This window comes from Phyllobates terribilis, unplaced genomic scaffold, assembly GCF_046119375.1.
Source record: "Phyllobates terribilis strain yellow unplaced genomic scaffold, ASM4611937v1 Scaffold_2__4_contigs__length_985480577, whole genome shotgun sequence".
Lineage (NCBI taxonomy): Eukaryota > Metazoa > Chordata > Amphibia > Anura > Dendrobatidae > Phyllobates > Phyllobates terribilis.
In genome coordinates this window covers 976,071,704-976,096,624 of record NW_027362762.1, presented here as the reverse complement: position 1 = coordinate 976,096,624, position 24,921 = coordinate 976,071,704, and positions in this window count along the sequence as shown.

Genomic DNA, 24,921 nt, shown 5'->3' with positions numbered 1-24,921 from the left:
ATCTGGTGATCGGATCGCCCGTCACCTCCATCATCAGTATCTGGTGAACGCCCGTCGCCTCCATCATCAGTATCTGGTGACCACCCGTGGCCTCCATCATCAGTATCTGGTGACCACCCGTGACCTCCATCAGTATCTGTGACCGCCCATCACCTCCATCATCAGCATCTGGTGACCGCCCGTCGCCTCCATCATCAGTATCTGGTGACCGCCCGTCACCTCCAGCATCAGTATCTGGTGACCACCCGTCACCTCCAGCATCAGTATCTGGTGACCGCCCGTCACCTCCATCATCAGTATCTGGTAACAGCCCGTCGCCTCCAGCATCAGTATCTGGTGACCGCCCGTCATCTCCATCATCAGTATCTGGTGACCACCCGTCGCCTCCATCATCAGTATCTGGTGACAGCCCCTCACCTCCATCATCAGTATCTGGTGACCGCCCGTCACCTCCATCATCAGTATCCGGTGACCGCCCGTCACCTCCATCATCAGTATCTGGTGACCGCCTGTCGCCTCCATCATCAGTATCTGGTGACAGCCCCTCACCTCCATCATCAGTATCTGGTGACCGCCCGTCACCTCCATCATCAGTATCCGGTGACCGCCCGTCACCTCCATCATCAGTATCTGGTGGCAGCCCCTCACCTCCATCATCAGTATCTGGTGACCGGCCATCACCTCCAGCATCAGTAACTGGTGACCGGCCGTCACCTCCAGCATCAGTATCTGGTGACCGCCCGTCATCTCCATCATCAGTATCTGGTGACCACCCGTCGCCTCCATCATCAGTATCTGGTGACAGCCCCTCACCTCCATCATCAGTATCTGGTGACCGCCCGTCACCTCCATCATCAGTATCCGGTGACCGCCCGTCACCTCCATCAACAGTATCTGGTGACCACCTGTCGCCTCCATCATCAGTATCTGGTGACAGCCCCTCACCTCCATCATCAGTATCTGGTGACCGCCCGTCACCTCCATCATCAGTATCCGGTGACCGCCCGTCACCTCCATCATCAGTATCTGGTGGCAGCCCCTCACCTCCATCATCAGTATCTGGTGACCGGCCGTCACCTCCAGCATCAGTATCTGGTGACCGCCCGTCATCTCCATCATCAGTATCTGGTGACCGGCCGTCACCTCCAGCTTCAGTATCTGGTGACCACCCGTCATCTCCATCATCAGTATCTGGTGACCACCCGTCGCCTCCATCATCAGTATCTGGTGACAGCCCCTCACCTCCATCATCAGTATCTGGTGACCGCCCGTCACTTCCATCATCAGTATCCGGTGACCGCCCGTCACCTCCATCATCAGTATCTGGTGACCACCTGTCGCCTCCATCATCAGTATCTGGTGACAGCCCCTCACCTCCATCATCAGTATCTGGTGACCGCCCGTCACCTCCATCATCAGTATCCGGTGACCGCCCGTCGCCTCCATCATCAGTATCTGGTGACAGCCCCTCACCTCCATCATCAGTATCTGGTGACCGCCCGTCACCTCCATCATCAGTATCTGGTGACCGCCCGTCGTCTCCATCATCAGTATCTGGAGACCGCCCGTCGTCTCCATCATCAGTATCTGGTGACCGCCCGTCACCTCCATCATCAGTATCTGGTGACCGCCCGTCGTCTCCATCATCAGTATCTGGTGACCGCCCGTCACCTCCATCATCAGTATCTGGTGACCGCCCATCACCTCCATCATCAGTATCTGGTGACCGGCCGTCACCTCCATCATCAGTATCTGGTGACCGCCCGTCACCTCCATCATCAGTATCTGGTGACCGCCCGTCGTGTCCATCATCAGTATCTGGTGACCGCCCGTCACCTCCATCATCAGTATCTGGTGACCGCCCGTCACCTCCATCATCAGTATCTGGTGACCGCCCATCACCTCCATCATCAGTATCTGGTGACCGGCCGTCACCTCCATCATCAGTATCTGGTGACCACCCGTCACCTCCATCATCAGTATCTGGTGACCGCCCGTCGTGTCCATCATCAGTATCTGGTGACCGCCCGTCACCTCCATCATCAGTATCTGGTGACCGCCCGTCACCTCCAGCATCAGTATCTGGTGACCGCCCGTCACCTCCATCATCAGTATCTGGTAACTGCCCGTCGCCTCCAGCATCAGTATCTGGTGACCGCCCGTCATCTCCATCATCAGTATCTGGTGACCACCCGTCGCCTCCATCATCAGTATCTGGTGACAGCCTCTCACTTCCATCATCAGTATCTGGTGACCACCCGTCACCTCCATCATCAGTATCTGGTGACCGCCCGTCACCTCCATCATCAATATCTGGTGACCACCTGTCACCTCCATCGTCAGTATCTGGTGATCGGATCGCCCGTCACCTCCATCATCAGTATCTGGTGAACGCCCGTCGCCTCCATCATCAGTATCTGGTGACCACCCGTGGCCTCCATCATCAGTATCTGGTGACCATCCGTGACCTCCATCAGTATCTGTGACCGCCCATCACCTCCATCATCAGCATCTGGTGACCGCCCGTCGCCTCCATCATCAGTATCTGGTGACCGCCCGTCACCTCCAGCATCAGTATCTGGTGACCACCCGTCACCTCCAGCATCAGTATCTGGTGACCGCCCGTCACCTCCATCATCAGTATCTGGTAACCGCCCGTCGCTTCCAGCATCAATATCTGGTGACCGCCCGTCATCTCCATCATCAGTATCTGGTGACCACCCGTCGCCTCCATCATCAGTATCTGGTGACAGCCCCTCACCTCCATCATCAGTATCTGGTGACCGCCCGTCACCTCCATCATCAGTATCCGGTGACCGCCCGTCACCTCCATCATCAGTATCTGGTGACCGCCTGTCGCCTCCATCATCAGTATCTGGTGACAGCCCCTCACCTCCATCATCAGTATCTGGTGACCGCCCGTCACCTCCATCATCAGTATCCGGTGACCGCCCGTCACCTCCATCATCAGTATCTGGTGACCGGCCGTCACCTCCAGCATCAGTAACTGGTGACCGGCCGTCACCTCCAGCATCAGTATCTGGTGACCGCCCGTCATCTCCATCATCAGTATCTGGTGACCACCCGTCGCCTCCATCATCAGTATCTGGTGACAGCCCCTCACCTCCATCATCAGTATCTGGTGACCGCCCGTCACCTCCATCATCAGTATCCGGTGACCGCCCGTCACCTCCATCATCAGTATCTGGTGACCACCTGTCGCCTCCATCATCAGTATCTGGTGACAGCCCCTCACCTCCATCATCAGTATCTGGTGACCGCCCGTCACCTCCATCATCAGTATCCGGTGACCGCCCGTCACCTCCATCATCAGTATCTGGTGGCAGCCCCTCACCTCCATCATCAGTATCTGGTGACCGGCCGTCACCTCCAGCATCAGTATCTGGTGACCGCCCATCATCTCCATCATCAGTATCTGGTGACCGGCCGTCACCTCCAGCTTCAGTATCTGGTGACCACCCGTCATCTCCATCATCAGTATCTGGTGACCACCCGTCGCCTCCATCATCAGTATCTGGTGACAGACCCTCACCTCCATCATCAGTATCTGGTGACCGCCCGTCACTTCCATCATCAGTATCCGGTGACCGCCCGTCACCTCCATCATCAGTATCTGGTGACCACCTGTCGCCTCCATCATCAGTATCTGGTGACAGCCCCTCACCTCCATCATCAGTATCTGGTGACCGCCCGTCACCTCCATCATCAGTATCCGGTGACCGCCCGTCGCCTCCATCATCAGTATCTGGTGACAGCCCCTCACCTCCATCATCAGTATCTGGTGACCGCCCGTCACCTCCATCATCAGTATCTGGTGACCGCCCGTCACCTCCATCATCAGTATCTGGTGACCGCCCGTCGCCTCCATCATCAGTATCTGGTGACAGCCCCTCACCTCCATCATCAGTATCTGGAGACCGCCCGTCGTCTCCATCATCAGTATCTGGTGACCGCACGTCGTCTCCATCATCAGTATCTGGTGACCGCCCGTCACCTCCATTATCAGTTTCTGGTGACCGCCCGTCGTCTCCATCATCAGTATCTGGAGACCGCCCGTCGTCTCCATCATCAGTATCTGGTGACCGCCCGTCGTCTCCATCATCAGTATCTGGTGACCGCCCGTCACCTCCATCATCAGTATCTGGTGACCGCCCGTCGTCTCCATCATCAGTATCTGGTGACCGCCCGTCACCTCCATCATCAGTATCTGGTGACCGCCCATCACCTCCATCATCAGTATCTGGTGACCGGCCGTCACCTCCATCATCAGTATCTGGTGACCGCCCGTCACCTCCATCATCAGTATCTGGTGACCGCCCATCGTGTCCATCATCAGTATCTGGTGACCGCCCGTCACCTCCATCATCAGTATCTGGTGACCGCCCGTCACCTCCATCATCAGTATCTGGTGACCGCCCGTCGTCTCCATCATCAGTATCTGGTGACCGCCCGTCACCTCCATCATCAGTATCTGGTGACCGCCCGTCACCTCCATCATCAGTATCTGGTGACAGCCCCTCACCTCCATCATCAGTATCTGGTGACCGCCCGTCACCTCCATCATGAGTATCTGGTGACAGCCCCTCACCTCCATCATCAGTATCTGGTTACCGCCCGTCACCTCCATCATCAGTATCTGGTGACCGCCCGTCACCTCCATCATCAGTATCTGGTGACCGCCCGTCACCTCCATTATCAGTTTCTGGTGACCGCCCGTCGTCTCCATCATCAGTATCTGGAGACCGCCCGTCGTCTCCATCATCAGTATCTGGTGACCGCCCGTCACCTCCATCATCAGTATCTGGTGACCGCCCGTCGTCTCCATCATCAGTATCTGGTGACCGCCCGTCACCTCCATCATCAGTATCTGGTGACCGCCCATCACCTCCATCATCAGTATCTGGTGACCGGCCGTCACCTCCATCATCAGTATCTGGTGACCGCCCGTCACCTCCATCATCAGTATCTGGTGACCGCCCGTCGTGTCCATCATCAGTATCTGGTGACCGCCCGTCACCTCCATCATCAGTATCTGGTGACCGCCCGTCACCTCCATCATCAGTATCTGGTGACCGCCCGTCGTCTCCATCATCAGTATCTGGTGACCGCCCGTCACCTCCATCATCAGTATCTGGTGACCGCCCGTCAGCTCCATCATCAGTATCTGGTGACCGCCCGTCACCTCCATCATCAGTATCTGGTGACAGCCCCTCACCTCCATCATCAGTATCTGGTGACCGCCAGTCACCTCCATCATCAGTATCTGGTGACAGCCCCTCACCTCCATCATCAGTATCTGGTGACCGCCCGTCACCTCCATCATCAGTATCTGGTGACCGCCCGTCACCTCCATCATCAGTATCTGGTGACTGCCCGTCGTCTCCATCATCAGTATCTGGTGACCGCCCGTCATCTCCATCATCAGTATCTGGTGACCGCCCGTCACCTCCATCATCAGTATCCGGTGACCGCCCGTCACCTCCATCATCAGTATCTGGTGACCGCCCGTCACCTCCATCTTCAGTATCTGGTGACAGCCCCTCACCTCCATCATCAGTATCTGGTGACCGCCCGTCACCTCCATCATCACAGAATCATAGAATCATAGAATGGTAGAGTTGGAAGGGACCTCCTGGGTCATCTGGTCCAACCCCCTGCTCAAAGCAGGATTCACTAAACCATCTCAGACAGATGTCTGTCCAGCCTCTGTTTGAAGACGTCCATTGAAGGGGAACTCACCACCTCTCGTGGCAGCCTGTTCCACTCATTAATCACCCTAACTGTCAAAAAGTTTTTTCTAATATCTAATCTGTGTCTCCTCCCATTTAGTTTCATCCCATTGCTTCTAGTCTTTCCTTGTGCAAATGAGAATAAGGATGATCCTTCTACAATGTGACAGCCCTTGACATATTTGTAGACAGCTATTAAGTCTCCTCTCAGTCTTCTTTTTTGCAAGCTAAACATTCCCAAATCCTGCAACCGTTCCTCATAGGACATGGTTTGCAGACCAGTCACCATTCTGGTCGCTCTTCTCTGAACTTGCTCCAGTTTGTCTATGTCTTTTTTAAAATGTGGTGCCCAAAACTGTACACAGTATTCCAGATGAGGTCTGACCAAAGAGGAGTAAAGACCGATAATGACTTCACGTGATCTAGACTGTATGCTTCTGTTAATACATCCCAGAATTGTATTTGCCTTTTTTGCTGCTGCATCACACTGTTGACTCATGTTCAGTCTATGATCTATTAGTATACCTAAGTCTTTTTCACATGTACTGTTGCTTAGCTCTGTTCCTCCCATTCTGTATATGCTTTTTTCATTTTTATTGCCCAGATGTAGTACTTTGCATTTTTCCCTGTTAAAAACCATTCTGTTGGTTGCTGCCCACTGCTCCAGTTTATTTAGGTCTTTGTGAATCCTCTCTCTCTCTTCTCTAGTATTAGCTATCCCTCCTAGCTTTGTGTCATCAGCAAATTTAATCAGTTTACCCTCAATTCCTTCATCTAAATCATTGATAAAGATGTTGAACAATACAGGTCCCAGGACGGAGCCCTGTGGTACCCCACTTGAGACATTCATCCAGCTGGATGTGAAGCCATTTACAACCACCCTTTGAGTCCGATCACTAAGCCAGTTATGAATCCACCTAACAGTTGCCTGGTCCATTGCATACTTGGTCATTTTTTCAATAAGGATGGTGTGAGATACTTTGTCAAATGCTTTGCTGAAGTCAAGATATACTATATCTACAGCATTTCCCTGATCCACCCAGTCAGTGATTCTGTCATAGAAGGAAATTAAGTTAGTCTGACATGACTTGTTAGTTACAAACCCATGCTGACTCTGGTTAATCACTTCATTCTTATCCATGTACTTACATACATGTTGTTTAATAATTTGTTCAAAGATCTTTCCTGGTATAGAAGTCAGACTCACCGGCCTATAGTTCCCTGGGTCCACCTTCTTCCCCTTTTTGAAGATAGGAACAACATTTGCTCTTCTCCAGTCTTCTGGGACTTCTCCTGTTCTCCAAGAATTTTCAAAGATTATGGAGAGTGGTTCTAAAATTTCTTCTACGATCTCCTTCAGTACTCTGGGGTGTAATTCATCTGGACCTGGAGACTTGAACTCATTTATGTTAGCTAAATATTCCCTCACAATCTTTCTGTTTACAGATAACTTGGATTCCTCTATTCCTTTAAAAGGACAGTGAAGATCAGTTGATGTTACATTTTCTTTCTGAGAGAAAACAGATGCAAAATAGGAATTAAAAAGTTCGGCCTTCTCAACATCCTCTCTTACCATTTCTCCATTTTCATCCTGTAAAAATCCTATAGCATCTTTGACTTTTCTTTTACTTCTGACATACCCCCAAAATCCTTTCTTATTGCTTTTGACATCTCTTGCAAGCCTTAATTCATTGTCAGCTTTAGCTAACCTGATACGTGCCCTACAGGATCTGCAGACTGCATTATAATCTTCTTTAGATATGCCTCCCTCTTTCCATTTAATAAACATTTCTTTCTTTCTTTTTAGCATGTCTTTAAGTTCTTTGTTCATCCATCCTGGTTTCCTTAAATGCTTCCCATTCTTCCTACTTTTCGGGATTGTTAACGATTGTGCTTTGAGAATCTCATTTTTAAAAATTTCCCATCCTTCCTGGACATTTTTGTCCTTAAGGACATCCAGCCATTGGATCCCTCCTATTCTCTTTCTGAGTCTCTTAAAATCTGCCTTTCTAAAATCTAACCTTGAAGTTTGAGTCTTCACATGTCTTCCTCCTCTAGTTATCCAAAATTCTATAATAGCATGATCGCTGCCTCCTAGGGTCCCAGCCACCTTTACCTCCTCAACCATTTCCTCCCTGTTTATAAGGATTAGATCCAAAGTAGCAGATCCCCTTGTTTTCTCCCTTACCTTTTGGAAGATAAAGTTGTCAGCAAGAGAGGATAAGAATTTGCTTGACCTGTTAGTTTTACTTGAAAGAGATTCCCAACAAATGTCTGGATAGTTGAAATCTCCCATGACCACTACGTCATATTTTTTGGAGAACTTGGTCATTTGATACATAAAGAGTTCATCCATATCTTCAGCTTGCCCAGGTGGCCTGTAGTAAATGCCTACAATGGTGTCCTTTCCGTTGTTCTCTCCTTGTATTCTTACCCAAACAGTTTCCACATAACTCCCAGTCTCTGAAGCAGTATCTGGTGACCGCCCGTCACCTCCATCATCAGTATCTGGTGACTGCCCGTCGTCTCCATCATCAGTATCTGGTGACCGCCCGTCACCTCCATCTTTAGTATCTGGTGACTGCCCGTCACCTCCATCATCAGTATCTGGTGACCGCCCGTCGTCTCCATCATCAGTATCTGGTGACCGCCCGTCACCTCCATCATCAGTGTCTGGTGACCGCTCCGTCGTCTCCATCATCAGTATCTGGTGACCGCCCGTCACCTCCATCATCAGTATCTGGTGACCGCCCGTCATCTCCATCATCAGTATCTGGTGACCGCCCGTCACCTCCATCATCAGTATCTGGTGACCGCCCGTCACCTCCATCATCAGTATCTGGTGACCGCCCGTCACCTCCATCATCAGTATCTGGTGACCGCCCGTCGTCTCCATCATCAGTATCTGGTGACCGCCCGTCACCTCCATCATCAGTATCTGGTGACCGCCCATCACCTCCATCATCAGTATCTGGTGACCGCCCATCACCTCCATCATCAGTATCTGGTGACCGCCCGTCACCTCCATCATCAGTATCTGGTGACCGCCCGTCACCTCCATCATCAGTATCTGGTGACCGCCCATCACCTCCATCATCAGTATTTTGTGACCGCCCGTCGTCTCCATCATCAGTATCTGGTGACCGCCCGTCACCTCCATCATCAGTATCTGGTGACCGCCCGTCACCTCCATCATCAGTATCTGGTGACCGCCCATCACCTCCATCATCAGTATCGGGTGACCGCCCGTCGTGTCCATCACTTCTTCTCATCACTTGTACACAGGTGATGAAGGATCTCAGCAGGATCTTGTACCAAACATCTTGGAGACCTGACCCCAGATCTTCTTTGTATGAGGCTTGTGCGGATCCTTCGGTCTCTTCATGTGATCCCAGACAGACGGGATGATGGGAGATCTGGGATCTGTGTGGCCAGATCATCACCTCCAGGACTCCTCGCTATTAATGGCATTGGCTGGATGTTGGGGGTCGTTGTCCGGCGGCAGAATATATCTGGAGCCTCCTGGTGGTCTTACATGATGGGGAATGATCTGCTTGTGGATTTCGGCAGTATTTCATGATATCGCTGTCTCTCTTGGATGCTCAATAATCACAAACGAAACAAACTCAAAAAGAGAATTAATATTAAGAAGACGTTACATGAAATGTTTATGATAAATCATTTTTCTGTGTTTTTGTCCTTTTTTATATTTTTTTTGTGTGAATGTAAAACTTGCGGGTGAAACGCCCGGTCAGGGTTGTTTTGTGGATGATTTTTTTTTATGATTTCTATATTCGTGAGTATTTGGAAGCACCAGGTACTGTGTGACTCCATGGCGCGGTGGTCTGCTCTGTAGACCCCCCGTGCACATCAGCTGTGCCCATATTCACCCATGTTGCCCGTTACAACCATTCGGCTCGTGTGCGCACCTTCGGTGACACCAGGCGATGACTGAATACATTTGAATGAGTTCATTCCACACAATGTCGGCCGGCGATCGTCTGTAATGTTCGTTACTTTGTACATTTTTACCCGATGATTATTCTGGTGGAAATTATTCATTTTCCTGAAAGCGCCACTCCAGCATATTTTTTTTTATTTCAGCGCTGGATGGTGGCACTAATGTAAGTCACCCTGACCCTAGTATGATACTCACCAGCCGCCGTCTTCAGCTCTTCCCAGCGCCACTCCGGTCCTGATCCGCCATCTTGTGCCTGCAGCTCCTGACTGACAAGAAAGTCAGAGGTAACGGTCACCAGCTCTCAGTGACAGTCTATGAGACTATCATTCTGGCCTCAAACATTGAGAAGTGACCTCCGGCTCATCCAGCAAACACTGGAGAAATTCAGCAGAACACAAATGGCAAAAGGCGACCGGAGTGGCGCTTACTCCAGAAGCAGATGGCGGCCGTTGAGTATAATATTGGGGACAGGGGACTTGCTTTAGTGACACCACTCCAGCACCACAATAGGAAAACGCAGGAGTGCGACTTTAATTTTAACCCCTGAGGGCTGGTTGATGATAACCGTATGGGCACAATATGAGCTTTAACATCAGAAACTTATCAATGATGCCTTCAAGCTTCAAATTTTTAATAAAAAAGAGAAACGATTCCTTACCAACTCCTCCCCAAATATGGCTATATTTTATCATCTTCCCAAAGTTAATAAGGATCAAAAAAATTCCCTGGACGCCCGATTGGTTCTCTCACTAGTTTGTTATCGCATTACATTGGTCACTTTCTACAAGATCTGAGGGTTCAATTACCCTCTGGTCTCAAGGAGTCTACCAGTTAATTGAAGAAACCAGGAATATTGTGTGGGAGGACGACTTTTTGTTTATGACACTGGATATATCAGTCCTGTATTCAAATATAGATCATGTATTGGGTCTTCAAGCCATAGACTATTATGCTTAGCATAATCATATTAAATATTATCGGCGTTACATCGACGATGTCTTTATTTTCTGTCGCAGCACTATCTCAAAAGCTACTCAATTTGTAATAAGAGGGAATTTTCCTTTATTGCTCCTATTCCTGAGGATAGAATCATATTCCTAAATTTAGAGTTATTCCATGGGAACAAATAAATTATGATCAAAACACATTTTAAACCTGTGGATGGAAATGGTTATCTGTATTTCCATAGTGACACTTTCCCAAATGGAAGAAAAACATTCCCTTGAGTCAATATCACCGCATCAGGAGACATTGTACTTCAATAGAGGACTATGTGAGTCCATCAGAATGATTAAAGAAAAGGTTTTCTGAAAAAAAGGTTACCCTAATAGCATTATAGAGATGGCTTTCCGAAACAATCTAGAAATAACTCAAAATGGTTGTTTGTCTAGTACAAAATAAAAAAAATTACAAAAAAAGAACAGAATGATGAAAACCATTGGAAATATAATTTTATTATAACAAGGGCAATCAAAAAAAATCTTAAAGAATACTAGTACCTTTGAAACAAAGATCGGATCCTAAAAGGGCTCGTTCCAGCAGAACCAAACATTACGTTCCGTACAGGAATCACTGTTAAAGACATGATTGTCCCAAGTAAACGAAGGAGGAGGAGGAGGAGGAGGAGGAGCGATCCAAAGGAAGAAACAACAAAAACTGATACAACATCTGGTATTAATAGGGGAGTTATCAGCTGTGAGATAATAAAGTGTTGTAGATTTATTGATCATGGTGCTGTACAGATAAAATCTACGAGTACTGGTGAAGTATTTCATATTACTCAGAATCTATCATGTAACTCTGATTATGTCATTTATGTCATTAATTGTATTTGTGGTTTACAAGAAGTCGGCTGAACAGCACAAATATTACCCATAAGAACGGACACAGACATATTACCGTCCCATAAGAACGGACACAGACATATTACCAAAAACATTTCTTTGACGCAGTCATTCACATGATTAAAGTTACACCCCATGCCCAGATAATTAGCGAAACACTAAACACAGAGAAAGCATTAAATTCAGAAGAATTCTATTGGAGGTATAACTTACAGAGTTTATATCCTGATGGTGTAAATGATATTTCGTGTGGATATCTATACTCTTTCCTGATTGCCATTTACTCCCTGGATGACACTTAGGGGATGTGCGCACATTCAGGATTTGATTGTAAAAATTTCTGCAAGGTTTCTGCAACTACTCACAGCAAAAACGCTGCTGCAAAAATGTGCCGTGATTTTGATGCGTTTTTTGATGCAAGGTCACTGGCAAAGTACTGGACAGGAGATTGAGATTGTTAGCTCCAGTGATATAAACATAGAAAAAGTGTTCCAGCACACGAAGTATAGTAAGGGGTTAATCAGCCATCTTAGTGCTAGGGTGATTAAACACCTGTAGAAAGGAAGGAACTCAGAGGATATATTCCCAACCTTTTAGAGCATTTGTGTGTGGGAGGGCCTGGAGGTGAAAGCTCTCAGCTCTTTTGTCTTGTGAAGGAAAGCTAAACCTTGGATTGTTTGTTCCTGAAGCGGGCGGTTACCCGCAGCAACAAGGACTGTGCCATATGTTATATTTTGTTTTTCCTGTTAGCCTGGGAAGGCCGAGTTTGTTTTTGCTAACATTGCCGTGGTTTATGCAGTGCTCTTAATAAACCACAAAAGATTTAAAGAGACAGTGTTCCTGTGTTTACCTGTATGGGAAGTCAAGTAAGCCGATCTACCACAACAGCAATGAATGCTTTTTGGATCTAAATAAAGATATTTAAAAAAAAAAACCTGGGACATTGCTTTAACCCTTGGATTACCGTCAGACCTTGTGTGCCTATATTGGTTATTTTAAATGATTAAAGAATGTGGCTGTTGTATTTAAAATAAAGTGTTTTACTCTCTGTGTGTGTATTTAACTCTTTGCTTACTGGTTTGTTTAGTAATGAGGGTGCTTGGTTGACACCTCTTCATCACTAAACAAAGGGCTTGGTGTCAGTGACACCTAATCTCGTAAACCCTAAACCCATTAGCATTAATTCCCATTCATGTCATTTCTGTGGCAGCTGAGAGCTGCTATATCTAGCCTAGGAAGGTGCCATTAGGCAAGCATGTTCTGTGGCTATTAATAACAGCTCACAACAGCTGTTTGTTTAGCCACTACGTCCCACGATCAGCAACTATTAGTGCTTTGGACGCAGCTTATTTTCTCTGCGTCCAAAACGCTGTGTTCTAATGCCACACTTGTTTTGTCAATACATGCAGATCCACTGCATATAATGACATTTCAATCAGTCAAAATCTGTAGTGGAGACTAGCATCTGCGCTACAGAAATTGACATGCTGCGGGTGAGTTTGGGTACGTGCCCATGATCAGGAAATGCTGTGGGTTTAAAGTTGCGTATTTATGCAACGTCAAACCCACAGCGCCCAGATGTTACAGCATAGTGGATGGGATTTCTAGAAATCCCATGTCCACTATGCATGCATTTGAGGCTGCGGATCACCCGCGGACACTGACAAGCGATTCGTCTTTCAGGACCACAGCATGTCAAATTCTCTCTAGTCTCCGTAACAGAAATTTGACCACTAGAATGTATTGAATGAGGTAAATCCGCATGGTTCAGTGAACACATGCAAGTTCACCTGCGTTCAATAGAATGCAGCGTTTTGGACTCATTAAAAATATGCTGTGTCCAAAGCACTGCTGCATCTGGATCGTGGACACATAGCCTAAAATTAAAAAAAAGGCTCCCACGTCGTTTTCATAACCAGTAGAGGGAAGCTGACCGCTGGGAGCTGATATTAGTAGCCGGGGAAGGGGCCATTAGCCAAAAATGCTCCCTGGCTATTAATAACAGCTCACAGCTGTTTGCTTAGATTTCACTGGCTAGATTACAGAAAAAAATTGACGTAGGGTCCCCCTATAAAATCTAACCAGCAAAGGCTAGGCAGACAGCTGTGAGCTGATATTACAACCCCTGGCAAAAATTATGGAATCACCGGGCTCGGAGGATGTTCATTCAATTGTTTAATGTTGAAAAAAAGCAGATTGCAGACATGGCACAAAAGTAAAGTCATTTCAAATGGCAGCTTTAGGGCAGGGCTTTAAGAAACACTAAAAGAAATCAAGATAAAAAATTTGGTACTCAGTAAGGGTAATTTTTTTCAGACCAAGCAGAGGGAAAAAATTATGGAATCACTCAATTCTGAGGAAAAAATTATGGAATCATGAAAAACAAACACACAAAAAAACACTCCAATACATCACTAGTATTTTGTTGCACCACCTCTGGCTTTAATAACAGCTTGCAGTCTCTGAGGCATGGACTTAATGAGTGACAAACAGTACTCTTCACCAAACTGGCTCCAACTTTCTCTGATTGCTGTTGCCAGATCAGCTTTGCAGGTTGGAGCCTTGTCATGGACCATTTTCTTCAACTTCCACACAAGATTTTCAATTGGATTGAGATCCGGACATTGACCTCATGTGTCTTCTTTCAAGGAATGTTTTCACAGTTTTTGCTCTATGGCAGGATGCATTATCATCTTGAAAAATGATGTCATCGTCCCCAAACATCCTTTCAATTGATGGGATAAGAAAACTATCCAAAATATCAATGTAAACTTGGGCATTTATTGAAGATGTAATGACAGCCATCTCCCCAGTGCCTTTACCTGACATGCAGCCCCATATCATCAATGACTGTGGAAATTTGCATGTTCTCTTCATGCCGTCATCTTTATAAATCTCATTGGAATTGCACCAAACAAAAGTTCCAGCATCATCACCTTGCCCAATGCAGATCCGCGATTCATCACTGAATATGACTTTCATCCAGTCATCCACAGTCCACGATTGCTTTTCCTTAGCCCATTGTAACCTTGTTTTTTTTCTGTTTAGGTGTTAATGATGGCTTATGTTTAGCTTTTCTGTATGTAAATCCCATTTCCTTTAGGCGGTTTCTTACAGTTCGGTCACAGACATTGACTCCAGTTTCCTCTGTTATAGAGACCTTCTTTGTTTTAAGGAGAACTTTGGAATAGACAGCAAAGGGTCTTCACATTGCCAGTGAGATTCAAATTAAGATACTTCATCGATGAAGGAAGAGAGACAGAATACATGCGACATGCATTGTCAGCAGGTACAGTCTTCTGGTGTGGCAACAAAGACTCACCATAGCTAGCTAGACAGAACGGAACTTCATTGTTACATACAACTTAACAGGAAACCGAAATAGACTTATCAGTAACAAACACATTTCCCTTGGCCCAGCGTAAACCTTCTTGTCAAAGAGTTTACAGGAAACCAGTATCTTAGTCAGACAATCCACAATGTACAGTACAGACCAAAAGTTTGGACACACCTTCTCATTTAAAGATTTTTCTGTATTTTCATGACTATGAAAATTGTACATTCACACTGAAGGCATCAAAACTATGAATTACCACATGTGGAATTATATACTTAACAAAAAAGTGTGAAACAACTGAAAATATGTCTTATATTCTAGGTTCTTCAAAGTAGCCACCTTTTGCTTTGATGACTGCTTTGCACACTCTTGGCATTCTCTTGATGAGCTTCAAGAGGTAGTCACCGGAAATGGTCTTCACTTCACAGGTGTGCCCTGTCAGGTTTAATAAGTGGGATTTCTTGCCTTATAAATGGGGTTGGGACCATCAGTTGTGTTGTGCAGAAGTCAGGTGGATTCACAGCTGATAGTCCTACTGAATAGACTGTTAGAATTTGTATTATGGCAAGAAAAAAGCAGCTAAGTAAAGAAAAACAAAAAACTAAAATTTACAGGGTGATTCCATAATTTTTTCCTCAGAATTGAGTGATTCCATAATTTTTTCCCTCTGCTTGGTCTGAAAAAAATTACCCTTGCTGAGTACCACATTTTTAATCTTGATTTCTTTTAGTGTTTCTTAAAGCCCTAAAGTTTCCATTTGAAATGACTTTAGTTTTGTGCCATGTCTGTGATCTGCTTTTTTTCAACAACATTAACCCCTTAACAACATCTGACGTACTAATACGCATCTGTGCCCTGGGACTTAACAGCCAGACCCGTATTAGTACGTCATCGCGATCGCACGCGCACACAGGCTGTGCGGGCGCGATCGCCGCCGGGTGTCAGCTGATTGTCACAGCTGACACCCGGTACTATGTGCAGGGAGCGGTCCTGCACCGCTCCCAGCACATTAACCCCTGCGATGCTGCGATCGAAGTCGATCGAAGTCGATCGCGGCATTGCGGGGGCAAGGGGAGGTGATCGCCGATACTCACCTCCTCTTCCGGCTTCCAGCGCAGTCTGCAAAGGCTTCCCGGGTGTTGCCATGACGACCCGATGTCGTCATGACAACATCCGGGTCACCAGACAGCAGGAAGATTGTTTGGACATGCGCAGTGCATCTCCAAGCAATCTTCACACTGTGCACTTCTGACAGCCTTCATGGCATAGGGATGGTGCTCCATTCCTATGCCATGCAGGCGATCAGAGAAAAAAAAGTGAAAGTCCCAGAGTGGGACAAAGTAATAAAGTGTATAAACTGTCTGAAAGTGGAAAAAAAAAAAAAAAAAATTGCAAAAATATTAAAAAAAAAAAAAAATAATCCACCAAAAATAAAAATATAATGTACCCATCAATAAATATTATTATAAAAAAAAACAAAAAAAACAATAAAAGAACACATATTTGGTATCGCCGCGTCCGGAACAACCTGACCTATAAAACTGTCCCACTAGTTAACCCCTTCAGTGAACACGGTAAAAAAAAAAAAAAAAAAAAAAACGAAGCAAAAAACAATGCTTTATCACCATACCGCCAAACAAAAAGTGGAATAACACGCGATCAAAAAGACACATATAAATAAAAATGGTACCGCTGAAAACATCATCTCGTCCCGCAAAAAACAAGCCGCCATACAGCTCCATCAGCCAAAAAATAAAAAAGTTATAGCTCTCAGAATAAAGCGATACTAAAAAATATTTTTTTCTATAAAATAGCTTTTATTGTGTATAAGCGCCAAAACATAGAAAAATGATACAAATGTGGTACCGCTGTAAACGTACTGACCCGAAGAATAAAGCTACCTCATCAATTTTACCACACGCGGAACAGAATAAAAAAAAAAAAAAACAATTCCTGAATTGTTGGTTTTTGTTTATTCTGCCTCCCAAAAATCGGAATAGAAAGCGATCAAAAAATTTCACGTGCCTGAAAATGGCACCAATAACAACGTCAAGTCATCCCGCAAAAAAAAAGCCATCACATGCCAAAATCTGGAAAAATTATAGCTCTCAAAATATGGCGATGCAAAAACTAGATTTTACAAAAAATGCGTCTTTTAGTGTGTGACAGCTGTCAGTCATAAAAACCCCACATGATTCTGGTATCGCTGTAATCACACCGACCCGAAGAATAAAGTAATCTAATCAGTTATATCACACTAGGAACGTCGTCAAAAATAAACTCTTGGGATAGGATTGGGCTAGGGTTAGGGCTTGGTTTGGGGCTAGGGTTGTGCTGGGGCTAGGGTTGTGCTGGGGCTAGGGTTGTGCTGGGGCTAGGGTTGTGCTGGGGCTAGGGTTGTGCTATGGTTAGGGTTGTGCTAGGGTTAGGGCTGGGGTTGGGATTTTTTTAAAAAGTAAGAAAAAAAGATGACGATATGGCGACTAGTGTTTAGCGCAAGTGCTCGCTACTTGAGTTTGCATCGGGTGCTCTGGTATGCATTGAGTATCGTGGGTATTTGAGTGACATGCTCGAGTCTCTGCCCCATATGCTTCGCGGCCAAAAAAACTTTACGGGGATTGCCTGCCATGCACGAGCGATCCCCGCATGTTTTTTTTTGGGTGTCTAATAACCGTGAAACATGCGGAGCAGGGACTCGAGCATGTCACTCGAGCACACGCTGTACATGGTGCATACCTGAGTACCCGATGCAAACTCAAGTAGCGAGCACTTGCGCTCAAGAATAATGACAACTTATTCAATATGATGACCTAATGTAAACAAATTCTGTGCCGTACCTCTGGGTTCAAAATGTTCACTATACACCTTAATAAAATCCTTGAGGGGTATAGTTTCCAAAATGGGGACACTTGTGGGGGAGCTCCACTGTTTAGGCACATCACGGGCTCTCCAAACGCGACATGGTGTCCGCTAACGAATTGAATGGAAAATCGGCTCAAATTGTTAGCGGACGCCATGTTGCGTTTGGAGAGCCCCTGTGTGCCAAAACATTGGAGCTCCCCCACAAGTGACCCCATTTTGGAAACTAGACCCCCAAAGGCACCTATCTAGATGCATAGTGAGCACTTGGAACCCCCAGGTGCTTCACAAATTGATTCGTAAAAATGAAAAAGTGAAAAAAAACCACTTTTCATTTTTATGAATCAATTTGTGAAGCACCTGGGGTTCCAAGTGCTCACTATGAATTTAGATAGGTGCCTTGGGGGTCTAGTTTCCAAAATGGGGTCACTTGTGGGGGAGCTCCAATGATTGGGCACACAGGGACTCTCCAAATGCAACATGATATCCGCTAACAAATTGTCGGCTCAAATTGTTAGCGGACACCATGTTGCGTTTGGAGAGCCCCTGTGTGCCCAAACTTTGGAGCTCCCCACAAGTGACCCCATTTTGGAATCTAGACCCCCCAAGGCACCTATGTAGATTCATAGTGAGCACTTGGAACCCCAGGTGCTTCACAAATTGATTCATAAAAATGAAAAAGTGTTTTTTTTTTCACTTTTTCATTTTTACGAATCAATTTGTGAAGCACCTGGGGGTTCCAAGTGCTCACTATGCATCTAGATAGGTGCCTTGGGGGGTCTAGTTTCCAAAATGGGGTCACTTGTGGGGGAGCTCTAAAGTTTGGGCACACAGGGGCTCTCCAAACGCAACATGGTGTCCGCTAACAATTTGAGCCGACATTTTGTTAGCGGATATCATGTTGCATTTGGAGAGTCCCTGTGTGCCCAAACATTGGAGCTCCCCCACAAGTGACCCCATTTTGGAAACTAGACCCCCCAAGGCACCTATCTAGATTCATAGTGAGCACTTGGAACCCCAGGTGCTTCACAAATTGATTCATAAAAATGAAAAAGTGTTTTTTTTTTCACTTTTTCATTTTTACGAATCAATTTGTGAAGCACCTGGGGGTTCCAAGTGCTCACTATGCATCTAGAAAGGTGCCTTGGGGGGTCTAGTTTCCAAAATGGGGTCACTTGTGGGGGAGCTCCAAAGTTTGGGCACAGAGGGGCTCTCCAAACGCAACGTGGTGTCCGCTAACAATTTGAGCCGATTTTCCATTCAATTTGTTAGCGGATACCATGTTGCATTTGGAGAGTCCCTGTGTGCCCAAACATTGGAGCTCCCCCACAAGTGACCCCATTTTGGAAACTAGACCCCCCAAGGCACCTATCTAGATGCATAGTGAGCACTTGGAACCCCAGGTGCTTCACAAATTGATTCATAAAAATGAAAAAGTGTTTTTTTTTTCACTTTTTCATTTTTACGAATCAATTTGTGAAGCACCTGGGGGTTCCAAGTGCTCACTATGCATCTAGAAAGGTGCCTTGGGGGGTCTAGTTTCCAAAATGGGGTCACTTGTGGGGGAGCTCCAAAGTTTGGGCACAGAGGGGCTCTCCAAACGCAACGTGGTGTCCGCTAACAATTTGAGCCCATTTTCCATTCAATTTGTTAGCGGATACCATGTTGCATTTGGAGAGTCCCTGTGTGCCCAAACATTGGAGCTCCCCCACAAGTGACCCCATTTTGGAAACTAGACCCCCCCAAGGCACCTATCTAGATGCATATTGAGCACTTGGAACCCCCAGGTGCTTCACAAATTGATTCGTAAAAATGAAAAAGTGTTGTTTTTTTTCACTTTTTCATTTTTACGAATCAATTTGTGAAGCACCTGGGGCTTCCAAGTGCTCACTAAGCATCTAGAAAGGTGCCTTGGGGGGTCTAGTTTCCAAAATGGGGTCACTTGTGGGGAGCTCCAAAGTTTGGGCACACAGGGGCTCTCCAAACACAACATGGCGTCCGCTAATTATTCAAGCAAATTTTACAATCAAAAAGTCAAATGGCGCTCCTTCCCTTCCGAGCCCTGCCGTGTACCCAAACAGTGTTTTTTCCCCAAATATTGGGTATCTGCGTGCCCAGGGGAAATTGCACAACAAATTTTGGGGTCCATTTTTTCTTGTTACCCCAGTGAAAATAAAAAAAATTGGGTCTAAAGTAACATTTTTGTGAAAAAAGTTAAATGTTCATTTTTTTCTTCCACATTCAAAAAATTCCTGTGAAGCACCTGAAGGGTTAATAAAGTTCTTGAATGTGGTTTTGGGCACCTTGAGGGGTGCAGTTTTTAGAATGGTGTCACTTTTGGGTATTTTCTGTCATAAAGACCTCTCCAAGTGACTTAAAATGTGATGTGGTCCCTAAAAAAATGGTTTTGTAAATTTTGTTGGAAAAATGAGAAATCGCTGGTCAACTTTTAACCCTTATAGCTCCCTAACAAAAAAAAATTTTGGTTCCAAAATTGTGCTGATGTAAAGTAGACATGTGGGAAATGTTATTTATTAACTCTTTTGTGTGACATATCTCTCTGATTTCAGGGCTTAAAAATTAAAATTTTGAAAATTGCAAAATTTTCAAAATTTTCGCCAAATTTCCATTTTTTTCACAAATAAACGCAAGTGATATCGAAGAAATTTTTCCACAATCATGAAGTACAATATGTCACGAAAAAACAATCTCAGAATCAGGGGGATCCGCTGAAGCTCCAGAGTAATTACCTCATAAAGTGACAGTGGTCAGAATTGTAAAAATTGGCCTGGTCATTAACGTGCAAACCACCCTCGGGGCTTAAGGGGTTAAACAACTGAATGAACATCCTCCGAGCCCGGTGATTCCATAATTTTTGCCAGGGGTTGTAATAGCCAGGATGCTAGCCCCCTCCGAGGCTAATAATATCAGCTCTCAGCAGCCCCAGAAATGGCGTATCCGTAAGATGCACCAAATCTGGTGTTTAGCCTCCGCTCTTCCCACTGCCGTGTAGCGGTGACGAGTGGGGTAATAAGGTTGGGGTTCATGTCAGCCTTGTATTGGCAGCTGACATGAAGCCCAGGTTAGCAATGGAGAGACGTCTATAAGACGGCCCCATTAATAACCCCGTAGTAAGGTTTTTGAAATTTAGACACGGCCACAATAAAGTCATTTCTTTTAAATAAAATTCCACATAGTTTTAATCTTTTATTTAAAAATAAAAAACACTGTATACTCACCTAACGCCCAATCCCCAAAGCCCTCGTCTCCTGTAAGAAGCCAAAAATAAAACACAACCATATCCCTCACCAGTCCGCTGTGATGTTATAATCCACAGTGTCCCACGACGATCTGGGTCACTTCTACAGCAGCCACATCAGCAATCACTGGTGTCACTGCTGTAGAAGACAGCTCTGTATACACTGACAGGAGTGTAATCACTCCTGCCAGTGTATAATGCTGTGCTGCAGGATTGAGGTCACTTAAGTTCATCAGCTGAAGATCATCTGAAAGCTCCGGTGTTTTCACTTACTGCATCAGTGTTATGTGAGAGAATTCTCATGCAGCACCGATGCCGTAAGTGAAAGTGAGGTTTCCGGAGCTCTCAGCTGATGAACTCCGGTGAACTCAGTCACAGCAGTGCAACAATATACACTGCCAGGAGCGATCGCGCTCCTGTCAGTGTATTGCCGGCTGCCGGGTGATCGGATCGCTGTGGAACACTTGGGGTACAGCGGACAGGTGAATATAAGGTGTTTTTATTTTAATATTGATTTATTTATTTTTTTTACACGGAGCACAGACGCTGACTGATTAGACTACTCCTGCCCTCAGCCATGCCTGCTCCCACTATTGTCAGCGGGAGGGAGCGGCTGTCAGATGATGGGAGGAGTAGTCTCCCGCGGGCAATTCTTTGTGCGTTTTTGACTCATTGACTTGAATTGAGTCACTCAAATACGCAGCAAATATCCACAGCAAATCCGCAAATATTTTTATACCTGCGTTTTTGCTGCGGATTTGACTGACTCAATTCAAGTCTATGGGTGAAAAACGTTGCAGAAAAGCTACAAAGAATTGACATGCTGCGGATTTAAACACAATGACAATCCTAACAGGAAAAGTCCTGGCCATGTGTGTAAGCCAAGTACCGAGGTTGGTCTCAGGATACGACGAAGTCACAGACAAGGAAGACGACCCAGACAGTTTATCCCCAGAAAATACGTCTTTACTGCATCAAGAGGGAGCTATATTAAACTACACCACAACGTATACAAATCCAAACACTCAGCCTAGAGTTCAGACTATTATGCTGTACGGCAGGGCAGCCCACGACATGTACTGTAGAATATAAAAACTATTAATACTCGAACCAGGAACAATTTCAGTGAATAGGAGGCCTGGGCGGCCCGCGGTGCAGCAGAGCAGCTTACAATCTTATAACTTCTAAATATCCCGGCTCCCCGAAGCGCTTAGTGCACACATTTACGTTTTAACAGCATCTGCTCCAACAGGACTTTGGATCAGGGACTTTTACGATGGCAATGTTCATAGGTGCCTTTCAAGCACCTTACTATGTAAAACAAGTCTGTCCGTAAGGTTCAAAGCTACTCAATTATATAGCACGTGAGGTACGGCGACACCGTACTAGATACTCAGGAGTCCAGCATAAAATAAAAAATAAAAGTCTAAATAACAACAAGATCCCGGGCTCCGCTAGTGGGGAAAGTTCTGGCCTGCGCAAAAACACCGTCTAACTAACTGAAAAGCTATATACAGGCCTCTGATCAGACTTTGGTTTAGGTGCCCAAAAAAAATGCAGTTGCGTGCACGGTTACCCTCTACAATGATGAGAGGGCCTTAAATCTCTTATAGACCCGGGTCTGACTGGTCAAGTGCTAGCAGGCAGCTGAGGGGGCTTCCTTCCCAAACAGGGGTATATCCATCCAGACGGCCGTCACTCTTCACGTGGGCCTCCAGCTGTACTCGCCCACCTTTGCCATCTCCCCTAGATACCAATTTCTGTTGTTTTCCGTTGAAAAACAAACTTAGCAGAGAGTAGTAAGGAAACAGTGACCTCCTGTGATCACATGACGCCATTGCAGCTTATACATATCATACATATACAACCCCTGGCAAAAATTATGGAATCACCGGGCTCGGAGGATGATCATTCAGTTGTTTAATGTTGTTTAAAAAAAGCAGATCACAGACATGGCACAAAACTAAAGTCATTTCAAATGGTTACTTTATGGCTTTAAGAAACACTAAAAGAAATCAAGAAAAAAAATGTGGTACTCAGTAATGGTAATTTTTTTCAGACCAAGCAGAGGGAAATAATTATGGAATCACTCAATTCTGAGGAAAAAATTATGGAATCACCCTGTAAATTTTCATTTCCAAAACTAAACACCTACATCAAATTAGATCTGCTCGTTAGTCTGCATCTAAAAAGGAGTGATCACACCTTGGAGAGCTGTTGCACCAAGTGGACTGACATGAATCATGGCTCCAACACGAGAGATGTCAATTGAAACAAAGGAGAGGATTGTCATACTCTTAAAAGAAGGTAAATCATCACGCAATGTTGCAAAAGATGTTGTTTTTTCACAGTCAGCTGTGTCTAAAATCTGAACCAAATACAAACAACATGGGAAGGTTGTTAAAGGCAAACATACTGGTAGACCAAGGAAGACATCAAAGCGTCAAGACCAGAAACTTAAAGCAATATGTCTCCAAAACAGGAAATGCCCAACAAAACAAATGAGGAACGAATGGGAGGAAACTCGAGTCAATGTCTGTGACCGAACTGTAAGAAACCGCCTAAAGGAAATGGGATTTACATACAGAAAAGCTAAACATAAGCCATCATAGAATCATAGAATCATAGAATGGTAGAGTTGGAAGGGACCTCCTGGGTCATCTGGTCCAACCCCCTGCTCAAAGCAGGATTCACTAGATCATCTCATTAATCTCATCATCTCACTAGATCATCATTAACACCTAAACAGAAAAAAACAAGGTTACAATGGGCTAAGGAAAAGCAATCGTGGACTGTGGATGACCGGATGAAAGTCACATTCAGTGATGAATCGCGAATCTGCATTGGGCAAGGTGATGATGCTGGGACTTTTGTTTGGTTCCGTTCCAATGAGATTTATAAAGATGACGGCATGAAGAGAACATGAAAGTTTCCACAGTCATTGATGATATGGGGCTGCATGTCAGGTAAAGGCACTGGGGAGATGGCTGTCATTACATCTTCAATAAATGCCCAAGTTTACATTGATATTTTGGACAGTTTTCTTATCCCATCAATTGAAAGGATGTTTGGGGATGATGACATCATTTCTCAAGATGATAATGCATCCTGCCATAGAGCAAACACTGTGAAAGAAGACACATAAGGTCAATGTCATGGCCTGCAAATAGTCCGGATCTCAATGCAATGGAAAATCTTTGGTGGAAGTTGAAGAAAATGGTCCCTGACAAGGCTCCAACCTGCAAAGCTGATCTGGCAACAGCAATCAGAGAAAGTTGGAGCCAGATTGATGAAGAGTACTGTTTGTCACTCATTAAGTCCATGCCTCAGAGACTGCAAGCTGTTATTAAAGCCAGAGGTGGTGCAACAAAATACTAGTGATGTATTGGAGTGTTCTTTTTTGTGTTTGTTTTTCATGATTCCATAATTTTTTCCTCAGAATTGAGTGATTCCATAATTTTTTTCCCTCTGCTTGGTCTGAAAAAAAAAAATTACCCTTACTGAGTACCACATTTTTAATCTTGATTTCTTTTAGTGTTTCTTAAAGCCATAAAGTTGCCATTTGAAATGACTTTTTAGTTTTGTGCCATGTCTGTGATCTGCTTTTTTTCAACAAAATTAAACAACTGAATGAACATCCTCCGAGCCCGGTGATTCCATAATTTTTGCCAGGGGTTGTATAAATGGATGCTTAAATACGGACACTTTCCTCTCCTCCATGGTCACTGGAATGCAATGCTCCCTGCTGACCAGCAGATGGCAGTGGTGCACCGCACACCGCAGCCTCGCCCTTTCCTCGTCTTTTACGACATTTCTAGTAAATGGAAACTAGAAGTAAAGAGGCAGAGTCCTAGCCCTGAACTGGTGATGTGCGGTTTCCTATACCCCAGTGTTTTGAAATCTCTTATTTT